Source organism: Podarcis bocagei, assembly GCF_964188305.1.
Source record: "Podarcis bocagei genome assembly, chromosome: 1".
Lineage (NCBI taxonomy): Eukaryota > Metazoa > Chordata > Lepidosauria > Squamata > Lacertidae > Podarcis > Podarcis bocagei.
The window spans coordinates 109,977,259-109,998,964 of record NC_138125.1 but is presented as its reverse complement, the minus strand read 5'-3'; the positions used below and the strand labels follow the sequence as shown (position 1 = coordinate 109,998,964).

Below are 21,706 nucleotides of genomic sequence, written 5' to 3'. Positions count from 1 at the left end.
TTCCTTCTCCATATTAGCACAAGCATTGCCTCAGTTTGCAATGCACTGGCTGACGATGAGAGCAGTGTAGACAACTGAGGATGGGGCAGGGAAGAAACTAGCATTGGAGTGAATCAGAGGTGGATCCAGTTCATGCAACAGTGCCCCTACAAACCTCTTAGTCTCCCCGCAAATATGGAAAACCATTTATGAGAACTAACTCTTTCCAGTAGGATTTCTTTCAGGATGATTTCTAGCAGAGTAATTAGAATTCTTCAGAGCAGGCAAGTCACAGTGATCAACGACAGATCAATCTAGCTGCAAAGCTATTAAAGTTGTGTTATATGCGGTTATTTAAAGTGCATTTTGTTTTTAAGTATTCACCAGCTTTCTGTCCTCCTGTACTCTTTGATTATGCTTAAATGAAGTAGCTTCTCATTCATTTGACTACTCTAGGGTGACATCATAAAACTGGGTGTGTAACAGCATAAAGGCAGCAGGAGTACTTAGACATGTTAAACTGTATAAATAGCCCTCAGAGAATGATAGCATAAGCTCTTCTGTGCCAACAAGTATCTGCGATAAGAATAAACCTCTTAAACCCAGAGTAAATTTTCTGAGCACGAAGGTTATGCTTTTAACAGCTTTCCACTGAGGTATCACTTTTAAGCATAATGTTTTAAAGCATAGATTGCACAGCATAATTGAATGAAATATTTAGCTTTTTAATAAATCAACTTCAATGCTTCTTCTTTCTTTTTTATTAATAGCATGTACTTCATGCTAACGGCTTCCATCTTTTACTAGACGCATAGTCCTTGTGGGAGTGGGGGTAGCTTTTGCTGTGTACGTAAGATGAATTCTGATAGCTGATTCATAGATAATATGATGTGGCCAGCTCCTTCACCTCCATTGCAGCCACGTAATTGCTCACACGAATAAATGTAACGGTATACATAGAAAATGTGCTTTATTTCATAGGGCGTGCGCCTTAGGCCTCATAATATTTGGTAGCTGGGTTCCTGACTCTAGTGAACTATACTCAGATGGTTTCAAACTATGGTCCAAGAAACCCCAGGGTTCCTTGGAAGTTTAGAGGTCTTTCACTGAGAATATAAGTAATGGCAGGCGTATTTCTCTGAAAGACAGTTTCATCCTGCTGCCCCGCCATTACTGATTTCCTGCAGTCCACAGTTGGTGGGCAGCAGTGCGGGTGTTTTCCAGGGAACAATTCAACCAAGGCAGTGCTCAGATTCAGCAAGCCTGGCTGGTGCCCCAGATGAATGGGATGTTCACTCTAGGTCATATCCCAGAACTATCTGAAATAAGTTGGGGTTCTGTGGCAGTTTCACATCCACACCATACATTCAAAACATTTTAGCAGCCATGGCTCCTGCAAGAAATTTTGGGAAGTGTAGTCTGGTAAGGGTGCTGGGAACGGTATCCCTGTGAGGGGTCTCCTAAAAACTTCCAGCATCCTTAACAAACTTTAGGTGAAGCCACGACTTTTAAAGTGGCATAAGAGTGCTTTAAATGTGTAGCATGGATGTGAACAGCATGCAAACTATTAGGGGGGGAGGGAATTCCTTAGGGGAAGAAACATTGAAAACCTTTGGTTGACATCCAACGCTGCTGTTCTGCTTGTAGAACAGCTTTTGATCTGGTGGAGGGAGGTTGTTGTTTAGTCGTTTAGTCGTTTCCGACTCTTTGTGACCCCATGGACCAGAGCACGCCAGGCACTCCTGTCTTCCACTGCCTCCCGCAGTTTGGTCAGACTCATGTTTGTAGCTTCGAGAACACTGTCCAACCATCTCGTCCTCTGTCGTCCCCTTCTCCTTGTGCCCCCCATCTTTCCCAACATCAGGGTCTTTTCCAGGGAGTCTTCTCTTCTCATGAAGTGGCCAAAGTATTGGAGCCTCAGCTTCACAATCTGTCCTTCCAGTGAGCACTCAGGGCTGATTTCCTTCAGAATGGATAGGTTTGATCTTCTTGCAGTCCATGGGACTCTCAAGAGTCTCCTCCAGCACCATAATTCAAAAGGATCAATTCTTCGGCGATCAGCCTTCTTTATGGTCCAGCTCTCACTTCCATACATCACTACTGGGAAAACCATGGCTTTAACTATACGGACCTTTGTTGGCAAGGTGATGTCTCTGCTTTTTAAGATGCTGTCTAGGTTTGCCATCGCCTTTCTCCCAAGGAGCAGGCGTCTTTTAATTTCGTGACTGCTGTCACCATCTGCAGTGACCATGGAGCCCAAGAAAGTAAAATCTCTCACTGCCTCCATTTCTTCCCCTTCTATTTGCTAGGAGGTGATGGGCCCAGTGGCCATGATCTTCGTTTTTTTGATGTTGAGCTTCAGACCATATTTTGCACTCTCCTCTTTCACCCTCATTAAAAGGTTCTTTAATTCCTCCTTTGCAATACCTGGCCTATATAAACTATAGGTAACTTTGCAAGACTCTCATAATTGCAGCTGTCTTTTTCAAGTTATTTCCATACAATTGGTAACCCTTCTAAAGACTGCAGTAAATTGATAGAAGAGCTGTCAGATTCCCTAGACAAGCAAGAAAAGGAAGGAAGGAAAAAGTTCAAGTGATTATTCCTGTACATTACTGCTATATTTGCTGGACTTTTTAAGAGTAGTGATTGCACAGTAAATTGAAAAAGAATGTAAATAATATTTAAAATTGATTCATCATATTGTTATTGTATAAATTCAATGTTTGTTTCTAAAACTGAAAACCACAGGTGACTATAAATATTTTTGATCTCATACTTGCTCATCCCAAATGCACCAACTTGCTTATCCCAAATGAATCAACAGTATTCAGTTATTTGGATTTCTGCTAATTAAGAATATGATAAACATTTTCATATAAGTGAAATATTTATGTGTATATTTCTTTGCAGTAGTGACAAACAAACAAACAAACAAACAAACAAACAAACAAACAAAAACAGCTACCATTTATCTTAAAGGGATACCATTTGATTTGGACTACAAACACCATTAATGGATCTTGCTATATTTTAAAATGCTAATTGAAGCCAAAATCAATAGATTGCTTTCCAGTGAATTGAGACAGGTATCGTCTGAATTTTTGAATGATCCAGAGGAAAAATTATTGTAAAAAAAATATTTGTAAAATAAAAGCATGGGAGGGACCAAGATGCTCTGAATATAATGTAGTTGTCAGAGATGCGTAGGATAGATGGATGTTGTCAGTTGTATATATGGTTATCAGTAATTGCATCAATCTTATATATCTAGATGAATGGACATATTGTTCCACAGGCTGTCCTGACAATGCTTCTATCACATCATCTTTTTTGATATGGCACAGGGGCAGCAGTTTGTATGCCTTATTATTCTATGAATTTATCTGCCAGCAAAGCAACTTTTAGGACTGCACCCTAAAAGTTAACATGTGATGGCTTCTTTTAACTACACTTGTAGATGTGCTCCTTAGTAATAATTCTAAACTAAATGACTTTAACTTGTCCCAGTATGAGAAGCATAAATCATAAAGTTGTAATGGTGTTGATTTTTAAGTATCTGCACAACACCAGTACAATTCACTGTGTGGATTATTTAAATGCATTGTTTATTTTTTGTGGATTTTAAAATCTTGCTATCTTTTGAGAGATAATACTGTCCTTCCAATAAAATTTATGAGCTTCTGATGGGTATCATCCTGGGTGAAATGTTTAATTGGGTATATTCATAGCTATATTCTTATGCCACATTTTTCTCCAAGAATATTATTAGTAAATTTTGAGGTTATGGAACTACTGACCCAATCAAACATGTACAGAGCTTGGCCTCTGAGTTAATTAAATATGGGTTAATAATATATTATAAGGAAATCATTGTCCTTATTACAGTTATTAGGTAGTTAGTCAAATTATAGCTTCAAAGGAATGCAGAGCATGAAGAACTCAGGATTAAATTATGCATTTGAACCTTAGGCCAGCTTTTACTGTTGAGACAGTTTGCTGCTAAGAGAAATTGTGTGTCATTGAAATTAAATGCTTTTCTGGGGATGGAAGGTTCCAGTTTTTTAATGAAATTACTGAGTGTGGTGTAGTGAAATGATTAAAATCTGTATTCCGGGAATGTGGCTGTGAAAAAAAATCAATAAATGCTAGCACAATTTTGCTGCTGAACGTGAGTCCTAGGAACAAAATAAACTAGTACCAATATTACAATTAAAATCATAGCCCCATTAACTGATTTTTCATCAGCCTGTCAGGACATAATTTCTACTAAATTTTTTGGAATACATTTTCCTGTGTAATGAGAAGCTTTTCAGATATCCTTGTTAGACAGGCAGTGTTTTCTGCCCTTCCCCCCCAGTGTTCCTGCATTGCAATCATTGTGCTTGCACTTATTATGTTACAAATGACCGAGGTAAGGCTGACATTCTCATTGCATGCAAAAAAGACCTAGTCTGCCAAGCTCCCCCCCCCCTCCTAATGAAGCAGCTTTGTGAAATCTCTCCATGTGCTAATACTAATGAAGATCCTCCAGCACAATTAAAATCACAGCCAGTGCCTGGAAGAGGAAACACAAAACAATAGTATCTCTCTACATGTGCATATTATTTTGATGTTCCAACCAGCTTTTGTTCAGATCTAATGTTAAAAACCTTCACATTTTAAATGGCCCTTGACAGTGCAAAGCATCGTCAGCAACTTACATGCTCCAGTTTCAGAGTGCAAGAAAACATCCTCTTGCGCGCGCGCACACACACACACACACACGTTCTATTTCTAGTCAAAGTATGTTCTTGGCTGTATTTTTAGGCCCTTAATTTTATAGATTACAGGAAGCAATTCTTTGTTTGCAGTGTACTTTAACCCTGACTGAGCTTGACTTTTATGCCATGAGAGGAGAAAATGACATGAGTAGTAAACTATTGACTCAGTGGAGTGCCATGCGTTTTGTCAAAGAAATATTTAAGAGTTTGAATCTATTACAGTGAGCACATTCCAGTATACTGCAATGGCTCAGGCATATATATTTTTTCCAGGAAGGTCAGTAGAAGAACTCTTATGATCTCAAGCCTACGTAATTCATTTCCCTCATATCAGTGGTGTCTTATTTCAAAGAAAGTGGATCAGAGCTTTAAACCTTTGTCTTAAAGTAACTTAATAATAAAAACCCCACATTGTTGTTGTTGTTATTGTTATTGATTTGGTTGTAATTTTATCTCCATTGCATTAAAAAATTATGGACGGGGGTTATTTGGTAGGTTTACTGCCATTCCACAAGCCCTCCCTTTTCTGCTTCTTGGAAGAATCCTGTGTAGCTGGGGTGGCTTGCACACTCCCTACACCAAAGGGAGTCAACCCAGTCCCTCCCTGCCTTTTACATGGGAAGCCCTTTCCCGAAATCTTCACGTGTGGCTTTTTTTTTTAAAGTGATCATTTAACAGCGGGGCTAAGCTAATGGATTTACCTTCCAGTCCCAAACGATGCACACTTGCAGGAGCCCCTGGTTTTAAAGCAAAAACAAAGCAACCAAGCTCAACTTTTCTTACAACTTGAGGGGGGGACACTTGCTCACTAAATGTACTGAAAGTGAACTTCGAAGAAGTAAGAATCATGCCTTTGGTTCCCTTGCAGCTTTTTTTGTTTTGTTTCTGCTTTTGAGGGGGGGAGCGTTGGTGGTGCGCGGGGGGGGGGGAGGAATCTGACCAGTCATTTCTTACTGAGGCTGAAATGAGAGAAACCATTCTCTCTCTCTGTTTTACACCCCCCCCCTTCTTTAACAGCAACTTTCATTGTTAGAAAGAGAGGAGCCGAGTTGGTTGACGTCACTTTTGGTTGGTGAAGGCTTCGCCTGGAAGTGAAGCTGAATAAACCTTGAGAAGAGAATCTGCTTCAAGCTGCTGCCGCTCTAAGGAACTAAAGCAGAGACAGACAGAAAGAGAAGGAGAGAGGAGGCACACGCGCGCGCGCACACACACGCACACACGTAGAGAGAGGGTTACACTATCATGAATCCTCCTAGTTAGATCTCCTAGCCTCTTTCTTCACTCCCTTCTTCAGGCTGTTTGGGGGAAGACAGCGTCCCCATCACCCAGATAACGCGCATCCATCTCCTCCTGAACTCCACCCCACCCCACACACACAAAAAAGAGGTGTGTGCATGTACAGGGGGGCCCAAGATCTCTCTTCCAAACTGTAAAGGTGAGTTAGAATCGATTTCGGGGAAGCGGAGTGTGCGGTGTTGCCGGCGTGCGGGCTGGGGGGGGGGGTGGAAGGCAGAGAAATTGCTTTAAGGTGGAAATCTGAATTATGGTTGTCGGCTTGCTCTTGCTAGTACTGCAAGCCGAGGGGGTGGTGGGGTGGGGAGGGAAAAGGGGGGGGGAGAGAGAGTGGGGATGTAAGGGAGACTATGGGGCGGGGGGGTATGAGGGGGAGCGAGAGAGAGAGAGAATCCTGGCTCTCCTCGGAGTGTCTTGCGGCGGCTCCCCAAAACATCTCTTTGTTGCCGGTCTTGACGCGTTCGTGCATCGGAGGGACGTGTGGGGTTTTTTTTAAAGCCTGTGCGTAATGTATTAATGACTATTATTAGCCCCGGCGCGTCCGTAATAGTACGGCGGCGAGGAGGAGGAGGAGGTCCAAGTCTGGAAAGTGAAACTGACCTTGTGCACTCGGGACAAGGAGGGGCGGGTGGGCTGGCACAGGCGTGCGGGGCTGGGTGGAAATCGCAGCTCTCCGCCGGGCGCGCGAGAGATCCCCGTGCCAGGCGCTTCCCGCACTACGCCTCTCTTTCCGGCGCCCTTCAACTTTTTATTTCTCGCCCCCCCCCGCAATAGCTGGGCAGAAAGTCTCGGGGTTATCCCAAGGCGACCTCCCTCACAAATCGGACCGCTTTTGTGTCTTCCTTGGCTGCCCTTTCCTCACCCCACCCCTTCCCTCTCGGATCTTTCTCCCTGGCTTCCTTCAGTCGCCTTGGGCATGACAGCCAAGGAGACCTGGACCCTAGTGCGGTCGCCCTCCTCCTCCTCCTCCTCCCCTTGGCTCCTTTACTTGCCCCATCCCTTATGCCTCCCCCTGCCGGTCGCTCGGAGCCGGGAGAGGGTTTGCCCCATAGTGGATGGGAGGGAGCGTGAAAGCAGGAAAGTAAGAGACCCCTCTCGCCTTTCTCCTCCCCACCTCTCGGATCCCACAGCAAACTCCCCCCGCCTCGCTCCTTTCATTTCTCCACCCTCTGATTTGCCTCCCTGTTTTTATTTTTATTTTTTAAAATGTTCCACTGCCCGAAACTCCGCTTTTTTTATTTGGGAAAAGCGCGGAGGGAAGGAGGGCGAGGAAGCCAAGGGGGGACCCTCGCCTGGGCTCCTCTCGGCGCTTTGCTGCTTTCTTTTCCCTCCCTCTCTCTTCCTCGTCCCCTTTTCTCTTTTGTGTGTGTTGCTTCCTTATAAAGCCAGAGAAGCAGCTGCAGCCCTTGGCCGAGTTGTTGAAATTTATCCCTTTGTGTATATTACAATATCCTCCATTTTTCTGCCCTCTAAACAACAAGCCTTTCGCCATCTTGGGCATTTTAAAAAAAAAAAGATTCCAAGTCTTGTGTATGTATGTATATGTGTATGTGTCTCCCTCTTTGAAAAGGGTGAAATCCTTCACGTCCTGTTGGATAAGGCACAAAGTTTAGGGAATCTAACAGGGTACAGACGGTGACGTCATGTGAAGTTTTTAAAGGGACCCCACCTCCAACCGGTGTGTGTGTGTGTGTGTGTGTTTGTGTTTGTTGCTTCTCTAAAGGTTTCTGGTCGAACAAGTTTTAAGCTGTATTGAAGAGGGAGTGTCTAATTTTAGCTTATTAAAACGTGCAGGAGGGATTGGCATGAGAGGACTAGCCTGTGTATTTTTGCTTAACAGGTGGAGAAATATCTGGATTTATATATATTGTAGGCTTTAATTTCTTTCACAGTTTGACCTTTCACTTGTTCACATGCAAAAAAATTCTTTTAACTGCCAGGGCATGTCATGTTATTATTATTATTTTTTTTAAAAAACGTATCATATGATATGGTAGTTCACTGATGGATAAATATTAAATTGCTTTGCAAGTGACTCTCTATCATTGCCAAACGCAAGAGATGATGACATTCCTTTTAGAAACCTTGCCTGCATAGCTGATGGCAAAGAGAGTAGCAAACTCTTTCCTGCAACCCCAAAATAAATTCCAAAAATTGTAGGTCTTTTTCATTTTATTTTAACCTGCACACTCTTTGTGAATTTAGAAAATTCTGGAGGAACAGGACCTGTAGATACTGCCTGCACTGTAGATAGTGTCCCACATGCTGTTGTCTGGGGCTTTCAAAATGCAGTTAGTATGCTAAGTTCCAAATTACTAACTAGAAAAAAAAATCAAATTACCTCTGGCTATAAGCTCTTATTGTCTCCAGTTTTGAATAGAGAAGCAACAAAAAGTATTGTGCTTTTAATTTACCTCTCCTCAACAGATACTCTTTTGATTTTATAAAAAAAAGTTATCTTGATCACAGGGCAAAACTTAATGAAACTCTGAATAGTGCATAAATAATTGGATATTTGAACAGAATTCTACTTTTCCATTCTGCCTCCTGTATTTGTTTTGTTTTTCTTTCCACCTATTTACACTTGCACTAACAACATGAAACTCCCTGTGTTTAATTTGCATTCCCTTTGTCTTCATAGTGGGGGGGGGGGCACACCATTGACTACAATTAGCATGGAAACTAATATGAACATTTTTAGAACATCAAGATGTTCCTTTCTTCAGTACACTAAAAACTGAATGACAGGTTTAGCATATTTTTATGCTTGAGTAGGAAATGTGCCTTCATGTTTACAAAAGTAAACAATTTACCTCAGTGTGTTATTTTGATTTTCTTTTTTTAAAAAAGGAGTCACTTTAGAAAGCCTTGCTGAATTGAAAGGCTGCCAGTTATGTGAATCTTAGATGGAAGAAAATGTTGAAATAGTTAAAAGCACATAGAACAGATGGCTTTAAATTATACATGCAACAAAGGCCTGGAAGATTTGGCAGATTATAAACGGTGAGCAACAGAAGATAAGCAGTTTAAGAAAATGGTAGTTAAGTACATTTGATACCCACACCTATTGTAAACTGTGTGCACATTTTAGTCACAATGCCGCATAATCAATATAGCATGAAATATCACAAAAACCATAGTGTAGCTGAAAGCGTTTTCTATATTGGATGTGTGTGGTGGGGGTGGGAAGCTTAAATATTTAAGAGGTATGTTTCAGATTTAAGATTATTTCACACAATGTAAGTCTAATCTGGCAAGGAAGAAGCTTTTTTAAATGTCTTGCATCTTGCTGATTTTGAAATAATAGCATCTGAAATAAGATACATGCATGTGGTTTTGTGAATCTAAGTGGTGGTGGTGGGTTTAAGGATTTTGGAAATCTGAATATTTTTTATTGTAATTTTTGTTCAATTGATAAATATATCTGTGAACAGTATTTCTCTTGGACCACAGGGTTATAATACTAATATTTATCTATTATCGAAATCAAATAAATATCTGAACTGCTTGTATGTGTATATTTCAAGAAAGTGATGTTAACTTTTAAAGTTCAGGCTTAGTATAATAGTTTGTATTGTGAAATGGTTAAAATCAGTGTTTGCTAATATTGCGTGTATGTGTGTTTGTGTTTCTGTCTATATGTGTCTGGTAGAGAGAAAAAGAGAAATGTGAATAATAGTTGGGGAACATAGTTGGAGTTAAAAGGATATTTATACATAAACAAAATAGTATACCTTCTAGTTGTCTATGGGTTTATAGTAAGATAAGACCTGCCACACAAATTGATAGTTTGCGAGTCTTCCCCCCCCTTTCCTTTCCTTGCAAGACACTTATTAAACATTCAAATAAAAGGGTAATGAAAGCCTTGGATTTCTGGTTGCCTTTACCCTTTTTTCATTTCTTTGTTTGCATGTTTATTATAGAACTGCAGTGTAAAGGAGCAGATGTTTTGCCAAACATCCTGATGTGTTGCTTTTTCTTAGGGGAGTGCGTAACTGTTCCTTCTGATGCATCGACTTGACAGCTGGTTGATTTCATGGAGCTGCTAAGAAGCCATTAGTGGTGTCATTGAATTGAAACAGAACAGTCACTCCCAGCTTGAACTGCAATTGTTAATGTCTTTGTTGCTACTTTTGTGTTCCTACACAAGATGCAGAATACCACAGTTGCAGGAAAGTTCATGCTTTCTTTCTGATCTTCCTAAATGAGTGAAACGATGTGCTGGTGTTTGATTGCATCTAGATTCTAAATATTAGCCTAGATCAAGAACTAGAATGACTAGGATTTGTTCCCAGGAGATTTCAGAAATAAAAAAAATAAAATTTATGACAAATAACGTAATAGGGTCAAAGCATCCTTAGAATCAGTGCCATGCTCCTTCTCAGCCAGTAGTTAGTTGTTAAAATAGGCCCCTTCTCGTGCTGCTGTTTATTTTCAAGGGTGAATTCCAGCTTTAAAAGTAATTATCACAACCCAGCACACACTTATAGATCTTGCATGTGGTAGGCTGTGTCTTGATCCAGTGTGATCTCGATCTATAGAGATTTTTGGTTTTCAAAACTGGAATAGGGGTTGAATGATGTTTAACTTTATTCAAGCAAGTTGTGCATTTGAAGCCACTCAAGTCGATTTGTGGTGAGGAGCAGAAGCAACAGAACTGAGTGTTTATAAAATGTTGCTGAGGCCCCAAATTTTACTTACCATGGGGACACATTTCTGTTGAACAGTTTTTGGCAGTGGGCTGTGACCTTTTAAAATAAAATAAAATAATAAAATAAATAGAAGTGCTAGAATCGGCAAGAAAACTGCTGACAAAGTTAATAAGACAGAATTATGTATTCACATTGGAAAGCTGGTTGAAAATTGATCTGCATATGAGTATGTGCTTGGATGAAATCAAGGGGAGAACATTTCTACAAGACAGAGAGTTGAGAAAACTGTTTCATGTGCTATTTTTATAAGTTGGGGGGGGAGTTGAGTGAACTATAGTAATAATAATAAACATCAAAATGCATAGCATTTACAGCATGTTTCAAGTGTTCGAAGCACTCCACTCTACATTATCTCAGTAACAATTAACAATAGGCATGTAAGGGAAGCAAGTCCCCATATTTCAGTTGGAGGCTTGAGGCTAAGAGAATAAAGACTTGCCTAAGGTAATCTAATGAATTCGTAACCCAGGTGAGGCTCAAATAAGGACCTTCCAGTTCCCTCTGTACAATGCTTAGTAAACTCATTGGGGCATAAATGGCATTGAGCTCTGTGAGATTGGTTTCCAAGGGACCATAGTTCAGTGGTCCACAGAAGGTTCATGGGACCACAGAAGGTCCCATGCTCAACTCCTGGTGTCTCCAGTTGAAAGGCTCAAGGAGCAGATGATGTGCAAGGCCCTGAGACTCTGCTGAATCACTGGCAATCAGAAGCAATGCTAGGCTAGTTGGGCAAATAGTCTGAGATAGTATAAGGTATCTTCTTGTATATTATTGATGTAACATGCACGGGAATCTGTAGTATGCCACACCTGCTGGATAGATAACTCTGTCAGATTGATCTTTTCTACTTAAATTTTATTTTCATAAAAGTTCGGGATGGTGCTTTGATTCATATGTACTATTTTCTTTCTTAAGGTCTTCTTCGTTAGGGTTCTGACATGGATGTGTTTCAGCCACTCCATTCTAATCATCTTCTGCCTCCCTGTATGCTGAATTGATACTTTAAAATTTTATTAAATTTCCATATTGTCCTTCATCTGAGGATCGCAGCATATAAAAACACAAAAATACACACCATAGTAACAAACAAGAACAATACCCACCCCACAGCTTAAAAGGCCTTAGATTGTTTAATAAAAAATATGGAACGCTTCATGAATTTGTATGTCACGAATAACATAAGACATAATAGCTGGTTAGCTCATCTAAAAATAAACCTTTTTGTAATAGTTAATATATTAACTGCCACTTCTGTTCATGCACTTATAAACCATTTTTCGGTAAAAATTACAATTAAAAGCACCACAGAATTACACAGTGGCTTGGTTTGCATATAATGGGAAGCTGAAGTTAATGGCTTACTGGGAAGGAGCAAACATGCTGGTGCGTGCTGCTCAGATTATGTCTGCCACTCCCATTTCCCCTTTGCCACACCAGGAGGAAACAGACCAGAGTGCTGGCTTAATGTTACTTGGGAAACAACTCCTGTGAGTTGTTTTAAGAGAAACCATCTATGAGCTCTGGTTTGCACGTAGTATAAGCCAGTGCTCTGTTTTGTTTTTTCCTGGAGTGGGAAAGAGAAAAGGGAGAGGGCGTGATTTGAGCTTCCTGTGCCAGATTTTTCCTGGTAAACCATAGTTTGTTTAACTTTGGCTTACTGTTACGTGCAAGCCAGGCCAGTTTTGTATGAGTAGGCGGTAAAATAGCATTTAAGATGAATAGTTTCCTGAAAAGGAAAATAAATTTCTGTGATGTGCTCAAGGTTTTTTGTTTTACATGTTAGGCCTGTAGTTTTCACTGATACAGTTGTAAGATCGAGATCAAATTATCCTTTAAAATAACACTGTCCTATCCATTCTTACTTATTGTGTTCATATTGTTGCAAGTGTGACTGTTTGTGCACAATGTGGAACAAATGGAATAATATTTTCCTCCATCTGTTTCTGTGCATTCAGCAGCCCTTCCATGTTGGTCTAATTGGCCCTTTCCATTAGTTTCCTACATATAGATACAAAACAGGGTAACCAGATGCCTACTGTTTTGTTTTGTTTTTTTTATAAAATATAGGGCTACTATTCAGCACAAAGTTAAGCAAGTGTAAATGGAGGACAGTCCTAAGCATTCTTACTCTAAGCTTAACTTGCTGTGTATTAAATATGTTTAGAATTGCAACCTTAAGTGAACAGAAGTCGTCCTTTTTGAAATTTGACATTCTGTTTTTTTAATTTGCTGGGGTACTATTAGGAAGGAGTGTTCTCTGAAATCACTTCCAGCTTTAAAACATCTACAGTTCAGTCCTATGCATGTTTTCTTATTATTAACTTTCACGGCCCTTACTTCTAGGTAAGCGTTGATGTACAGCAGTCATAGGATTGCAATCTTGTTCTGCTTAAAATCTGGCATATTTCGTTACAGAGGAAGCTTTCTTTTAATATACAGTCCTTTCCAAAACCTACCTCTATAAACATGTCAGTATTGATCTTTCTTTTATTTCTTTTAGCATCATAATGTAGTAAAGGTAATACAAGAAGCCATAAGTTAATTTCTGTAATTTCTACTCATGAAGATAATTGAAAATAACCCAAATGGATTCAGTACAGTTCCTTATTAGCAGTCACTGGGCCTCTTAGTCTTGGTAGGATCAGAGTAGTGATGGATCTGCAATTATATCTGCTGTGTCCATATTCCTTTAAAATTTTAAGATGGAAGAAAAGGAACATTCATAGATGGCTGTAAACTTTAAAAGATTACCACTCAGTTGGAGATTTTTCATATGGCCATATTTTGGGTGACCATCATTCAATGGTGATTAGAAGGCAGGTTGAGATAAATATACCTATTGAAATTTAATGGTTTGATTGCTGAATATCTAGATAGAGGTGTATAACATTAAAAGTAAAACTTCTACATCTACGCTTCTTTTCTAAATGTTTCATAAGGAGGTTGTCTCTATATACAATGGAGCACATTCCCCCTTAATATGTGAAAATGGGGATTCGAATAAATGGAGACTCAGAATGCATGGCTTTAAAAAAAAACAAAAAACAAGCTGTTATGCTGGTGGTGGAGAAACGGTTGCACTGAGATATGTGTGCATTTACTAAGGATAACATTTGTATTTGTAAGAAAATATTCAGAAAGGCTATTACAGCTGCAGTGTTTGAACAAATATGTGCTGTAAGCAAAACGTGCTTAATTCTTTTCCTCTAACGGGAAATTCAGCTTGAAGATAATTATTGCATTGGTCCAATGGATGTGCAGAGACATAATTGTGTGTTTTTAACCCTGTTTTTCTGTTCTTACACTTTTCCACAAGCATGCACTCATTAATCAAAGACGCTGCACTCCTGCTGAGGGCGGAGAGGTTCATCAAATTGGCAGCCGGTTTGGTGCAAAGAACGGTGTACTGAAGCTCTTAACGCGCTGGGACATAAATAAATCTAAGGTCTTTGTATGCAAACCCTGGAGGTTAATACTGCATAATTCAATGTCCTGTCTTTGTTTTTATGATTGATGTTTTTAAATGTTTGAAGCTTGATGCAAGTCTTCTACTAGGTCAGGGCTGACAATCTGATTGGCTGATGCCAAAAAAGAAAAAAGGGGAAAAAAGCATTAGGCTGGCAAGGGGACTTTGAGTATGCTGCAGAGATTTTGATTCCCTCCTCCCTCCTCCTGGAAGATCATTGTCATATTGCCCGAGCTGTTATAGGAATGTTTCAGTGATTGACAACCCCTGCTGTGATAATGGACCTAGTGCATGAAATGCCAATAGTTTGGCCCTATTTGTTCTGAAGCTTACTGCTATTTGTATCCTTAACAGAGCTAACATGTAGAACAAGGAAAAACTACTGGGATTTCTCTGTAGAAATAGTGCTGGGATTTGGTTTTAACATGAATTGGTTGCATATTCATAATTTAAGAACAGCTGGTTACAGGCAGCGCACAGTCATTTGCAAGCTATTATAGATGGTTCGACTCGCACATGGAACCCGGTCTTGAGCTCAACTCCCCCACCCCACTTATTGATCAACTTGCATTTAAAATCTGGTCACTGCTGTCAAGGAGGCCTTTCATTTCAGCTGTGCTTGCAACATACAAGAGGTTCCATTTTAAAATATTTAATTTTAAGTAAATGCTGAAGAAAATGATAAAGTGCAGGCTTTGAAGAAACAAACTGCATGGATCAGTAGTGACACAAATCTTAAATGCAAAAAGGCCTGTTTATTGGAAACACGTTTCTGCAACCTTCTGAGTCCTTTGATTGCTTATGTGGTTAAGAGCAAGGAATCTGCTGGATTTAGTCAAGGTTACACACTTGACTCCACGGCTCTTAAAATACAGTGCAGCGCTTATGCCACACACACAGATTTTGCTTGTGTTTTGTGTGCATGTGCACATGTGTAAATGAAATGCAGAGAAGTGCTAGCTAAGAGCAGGAACAGGCAGATTTCAGGCTTCTCAGGTCTACTTCACTTTCTACTAGAACCCTAAATCTACCAGTCAGAGCCTGCTGCAAAAGACTTACAATTAGAATTGAAGAACAGGGTACCTCTGAATACATTCTGAACCTGAGAATTTGTTTTCAGTGCCGGAATTAATGCATTGCAAAGTCTGCTCCTGATTAGCTTTATTCATATTCGCAGCCTAATTTAGGTAGAAAATGTCATTTTGTTATTGGTGGTGTTTAAAAAAAATGGAAGTCAGAAAGCCAGCAATGGACGGTGGGGTGGGGTGGTGGCGATCATAGGAGCTCTGGTGCGTTGCTGCTGCTTACTAGGAGGTAGGGGGAGAGGTTGGTGCAATGCAAAAGCACAGCGGCACGTTTGCACTGCGCTGACATTACTGCTGCCTCTCCCCTTTTCCCCTACCTCCTGGTAAGCAGCAGTGATGCAACCAACCAAAGGACAGCTGAGAACTCCCACTGTACCACATTGTCTGCTGCCGCAGACACCCTTGCTGATCTACTGCAAATCACCAAGTGGTCAACCACTTGGACCCAGTCTACGTTCTGCCCACCCCTACTAGGCCTTCCATGATTAAACCAATACACTAGTTGAACTTTAGTTGTATCCTTATAATTAGTTTGAATATTGTAGCCTGGGGTTTTATTTGCTTTTAAGGAATTCAAAATGGTACTTGTGTGCATTTTATTTTAACCTCTTTTGGGTGAAATTCCTCATTACTCAAGTTAACTGCGTGTGTCATACCCACTCCCTACATAAGTGTGACCCTAGCTAAAAAAAGCATTCCGGTTTATCTGATATTCTGATTATGCAATTGTTGGTTCTTCCTAGGTCAGCTGATAAGCGGCACTTATGGAATAGCCTGCCATGGTAAATGGGAAAGTCTTGATTACAGATGCAAATTTACAGCCAGGACTTAAACCATGGGTCTGATTTGTTTCAGCAGGATTTACTACTTAGTAATTATGTTTAGGGTAGCATCCTTTCAGTGCAGAGTACAATGCACATTTTGGATATTTTAATTTGACAGTTTGATGTAACTTTGGGGGAAGGACCTACTTTCTTGAAGCATGGAAAAAAGGCCTTTCATACTGAGCATCTCTTTGTGAAATAATGAGCACAAGTGATATCCTTTTATCTCATAGACTTGGGTCCAGAGTGAGGTGGGTAGGAGCATCAGTAATCTGACATAGTACACAGTAGAATGAAAATCCCGTACAATACATTCAATGCCAGCAACAGTTATCTTGCCAAGTATGCTTAGTGTGTTTAGGAATCTATATAAAGAGCCGGCAGTAAAGCAATAAATATCATTTGCTGCTGGTTGAAAGTGGAGTTCCACATAGGCCAGTATTGCTGGCTCTGATCTGACAACTGTATTTGTTGCAGTGTGCATTCTCTCAGTTTTGCAGGAATTCATGTCTCGGCAGATTCTCTTCAAACTTCATGAAGCACATTTCAGGAGAGGAGGAAGTTAGGTTTTAATCCAGTTGAGCAACGGACTCCAGTTCTCAGGAAGTGTCTGTGCATTTTTGCTGATATGCTTAGGTGTTTTATAGGACAGTCAGTCGTTCTCAGTGCAATCCTAAACATGTCGCCTCAGAAGTAAGCCCTATCGAGTCCAATGGTAGCTACTGTTAAGACGAGTGGGTGTAGAATGTGCAGCCTAAATTGCCAGCTGAGCACTTACATATTCATTATGCATAAAAGCATTTTGCAACCTTGTCTGGTTTTCAAGAGCAGCTTTGTATAATGTTGCACAATTTCCTATTCTGGGTCACATTACCAATAATGACCTGAAGTTCTCTCTTCTGCTTTACCCATACAAGTGGCTGCCAGTCACTCCTGGGGGGGGGAGGGGACAAAACTAAGCCCTGCCCTTTGACTCACTGTTGCAGTTAGAGGAACAGCCAAAAAACACAAGTGTTCAGAGATCCGTAACCAGAACTCACACTGTTTTGGAGCTGTAAAGTACAGTATCCATGGCCTCTGTTTTTTTAACTCACTGGTAGGTGGGATGTTTTAACTCTTTCTCAAATTAAGTTGTCTTACATATACAGTGGTACCTCGGGTTAAGTACTTAATTCGTTCCGGAGGTCCGTACTTAACCTGAAACTGTTCTTAACCTGAAGCACCACTTTAGCTAATGGGGCCTCCTGCTGCTGCAGCGCCGCCAGAGCACAATTTCTGTTCTCATCCTGAAGCAAAGTTCTTAACCTGAAGCACTATTTCTGGGTTAGCGGAGTCTGTAACCTGAAGCGTATGTAACCTGAAGCGTATGTAACCCAAGGTTACATACAGTGCCTACTATATATGGAGCGACTATGTAAGAAGGGCTCCTTTCTCCCCACCCTTTAGCTCAGATCAAATTTGGAAGCGATGGGAGTAAAACAACAACAACAACAACCAAGGCTGTGCGCACACTCCTGTTTGCTCTGTATTCACTGTGCTTTCACTGCTGGTTTGGGAAGTAACATGACGTTATCAGCAGTCCAACAGCTTGACCTCACCCCCAAAGGCACACTCCTCCATGGTCCCCCGAGACAGACGGATGCGCTCTGATGTACTTTCTCCTCAAACCAACTTTGATCTGAATTGAGAAAAAACAACCTAGCTTTGTTTTAATTCAGTAATGTGGGCACTGCTTAAAACTTGAAAGAGTCGACCTGATCTTCAAACCTGTTTTGCCCCCAAAACATGTCCTTGCCTATTTCAAGTGCCAAGGTGTAATAGCCGCCTGCTTCTGGACCCTCCAGATTGAGTGGGCTAAAAATGTGACATGCGAAATATTGCTTGTTCTAAGAGGATATTCACAGAACCACAGCAGGAAGCTTCACACTGGGGATAGCATAAACCATGTGCTATACAGTATGTGATTGTGTGGTTAGTTTCTAAATGCTCCCCTCTTTGGAGCTGCCATTTTTATTATTATTTATTTACTCAAGGTGGGTTATCCCTACTAATAATGCTTACCTTATGTTTGCAAAAGTTAAATTGCCAGATGTGAATAGCAGGTGCCAGTTACCACGAATCATTTCTTGGAAAAAATTCATTGATTGACTAACATGATCTCTAAATCTAAAAACATCTGCTAGAATATCTTCATGTATCACTGATCTAAAATTTCAAGCATAATGTTTGGGACTTTACTACAGTGTGCACTCCATCCTACTTTTAGGAGTAGACCTTAACTTTGTAGTCTATGGTCCAGTTAAGTTAGAGAACGTCAATTTTTATTTACTTTCATATCATGTATGTCATCATGGAACACGCTCTGGCTTAAACAGATATATGCATTTCTAGAGATGTACAAAAGCATGGATTCTACATTTCCTGGAATGTATTCTGAGTACCATGCAGGCTTGAGAGAATCCCTGTTATTCTCTTTGCTTTTCCAGTAAATGTCTTCAATTCAGGTGAAAAGGCAAGTCAATTTTAAGCTAATTCAGCTGTGCACATATAGCTTTGCTTTGGTGTATGCTGAATATATTGGAAAGTGAGAGCAAATGAGGGACAGTGTATACACAAATGCTTGTCAGTCCCTCAGATCAGTCCTGGTTTGATCTGGTGGAAAACTTGCAGCACAGTCTGGAGGAAGATTGCTCCCAGGTCCTGTGAATCAGCTGTGCTGTATTATTTTCAATGTGTTCTTAATAGCAGGCACTGTAACTCTCCAACGGTTTGGCTTCACCCCCGAAGGCACACTCTTCCATTGTCTCCTGAGACAGACAGATGCCAACCAGTCTTAATAAATCCTCTCTTATGTCTATTTCCCAGCACACTCGGCCCTTTTCTTTTCAAACAGGGGCTGAAACATACCTCCTAGCAGAGACCAACTATGGGCCGATTCTCCCTGAAAGATGATAGAAGCTATGTAATATGTTCGATATATTAATACATTGTGTTCTGAAGGCTGCATTCTGTTACTCAGCCTTTACACTAAACATGTTGGACATTGTCCTGCTCTAATATGTGTAGATTTGATTACTGGTAAGTTTTCTCAGACGTCAGTAATCTTAAATAGGGGGAGATCCTAGACAGGGACAGGTTTTGTTTAATGACTGTATATACCACTGGAATTGTTGCATTACTGGATGACATAATGTACCAGATAGCATTATGCTAAAATTATTCATAGAATAATTTTTATGGGACAAAGAAACAAGGAATAAGTATAAGCTATGAATTTCCCCCTGTTTTGCTGATCAGCTGATTTACAATACAAGGAGCAGGTACATGTCTTTCAATAGTTTCACTTGGTGTGTATTAAACTGCAGACATAGCCAATTCTGTGCTATCCACATGTCATTGGATGTGTCAGTCAGCATGGCTAATGGTCAGGGATGATAGGAGCTGTAGTCCCAAGAATATCTGGTGGACACAACATTGGCCATCCCTCTAAGAAGAGAAGCTACAAAGTAGGGTGTTATTAATACTATATTTAAATTAGTGACTCTGGACAAGCTGTTTGCATACTTAATCAGAATGTATAGAGGGGAAAAAATATTGCATTTGCAATTCAGATTAGGAAAGCAAAGCAAAGCGCCAATCCTAAACATACTTACTCGTACTGAATAGTGAGGCCAACACATGCATAGGATTGTACATTAATGAGTCTTAAGAATTAAACTTGTGATGTTTTCTCCCATTGGAACGCTTTGAGAGTTATACCGGTGGTCAGGAAATACATGAAAAAATGACATCAGAACTGAACATTCATGGGGATTTCCAATAAAATATCAATGGCCAGATTCTGTTGGCTTCTGCTGATATAGATTTGTGTAGCTTTAAGCCTCTACATCAGTGTTTCCCAAACTTGGGTCTCCTGCTGTTTTTGGACTACATTGTAGATACCTTTGGAGTTTCATATATAATGGTCTTATTATAATGGTTATTCTGTTTTAAGATTGTACCTGAGGATGTAGCTATATTCTGAGAGCAGCAGGAGTAGAATCAAGGGCTATATGGATTTTAAAATTTCTAGGCGATTGTATTGAATGATAGGGTAGCCAATATGGTTCACTCCAGATGTTGTTGGACTCCAACTCCCATTAGCCCCAGCCAGCATGACTATGAGCGGCTCACAGTGCAACATTTCCACATAGCCATGTTGGCTACACTTGATTCTGCCATGCATGGGAAGATCAGAGTACAGTGGTACATCGCAAGACGAATGCCTCGCAAGACGGAAAACTCGCAAGACGAAAGGGTTTTCCGTTTTTGAGTTGCTTTGCAAGACGATTTTCCCTATGGGCTTGCTTCGCAAGACGGAAACGTCTTGCAAGTTTGTTTCCTTTTTCTTAAAACCGTTAATACAGTTGCGACTTGACTTCGAGGAGCAACTCATAGCACGCGGTGTGCGTCTCCGTAGGGGCAAGAACGCGTGAAGGCGGGTTCTGAGGGAGAGGGAGCTTTGTTTCGGCGAAAAATAGCAAGGCGTGTACACTTCCCTCCCCACAACTCCCAGTTAGGGAGGCCAGGCTCCGGGGCTCTTCGGACGGGGCTCCTTCCTTCTCCCCCCCCCCCAGCACCCTGGCGGTGACAAGAGCGCCTGCCCGGGCCCTCCGGCGCTCGCCCTGCGAGGGGCGCCCCCTACCTGCATCTCCGCGCTTTCCAACCCCGCCAGGCAGCAACCTCCGCCCCGCCTCCCCCCACGCCCCGCGCCCGCCTCTCCCTCCCAAGCACCCCCCTTTTTTGAGGTTTTTGAAGACTTTGGTGATTTTTGAAGCTTTTCCAAAACTTTCCCAACAACGTACTTTGCAAGACGAAAAAAATCGCAAGACGAAAAAACTCGCAAGACGAAAAAACGAATTAATTTTGTCTTGCGAGGCACCACTGTAAAGGTTTAAATTTCTGAATGCATATACAGTCATACCTCAGGTTGTGATCACTGCAGGCTGCGTGTTTTCGGGTTACGGACACGCAGAACCCGGAAGTACCAGAACGGGTTACTTCTGGGTTTCGGCACTCGCGCATGCACAAAAGCACTAAATCACGCTTTGCACATGTGCAGAAGCGCTGAATTGTGACCTGCATGTGAGCAGATGCGGCACTGCGGGTTGTGAATGTGCCCTCCACACGGATCACGTTTGCAACCCGAGCGACCACTGTCCTTTTTTTAGTAGCACTAATGCCTTGACACCTGGGCATTATCTATTCCTAACGGGTAGGAGATACAGCACTCAACATTTGCAAGCCTGACGAATGAAATAAAAGGACAGTTTTTCTTTTAATCTATAAAATGAGCTCTTTTAAAAAGAAATCACAAGAAGTTCTTTAAAAACATTTGCTGTCAACTTTCAAACAGCTGCCTATTGATCTTCAAAAGTTCATGAGTTTGAGAACTGCAGCTAGAAAGTACAGCATGTTTGTTCAGCAATATTTGTTCAGTAATATGTTTCTGGAGCAACAGCAGTGTAGATTTCAGAGATTACTTCTCATTTGCCAGCCTACCAAGAGCTTATTGTTTCTGTATATCATCGCCTTGAGTCCCAGG

General features: G+C 40.9%; 1 protein-coding gene across 4 annotated transcripts in view; it reads left to right on the top strand.

Annotated features, from left to right (window-relative positions):
• Positions 1-5,859: 5,859 nt before the first annotated feature.
• Positions 5,860-21,706, top strand: part of BAZ2B (bromodomain adjacent to zinc finger domain 2B) — a 188,031-nt gene continuing 172,184 nt past the window's right edge. For 2 of the 4 annotated variants that reach the window (XM_081187193.1, XM_081187188.1), the window contains exon 1: positions 5,861-6,177. The gene's annotated coding sequence lies outside the window, so the exon portion shown is untranslated. Of the gene's footprint in view, positions 6,178-21,706 lie in introns of all 4 variants that reach the window. The other 2 variants (XM_081187187.1, XM_081187192.1) reach the window with 2 other exon arrangements.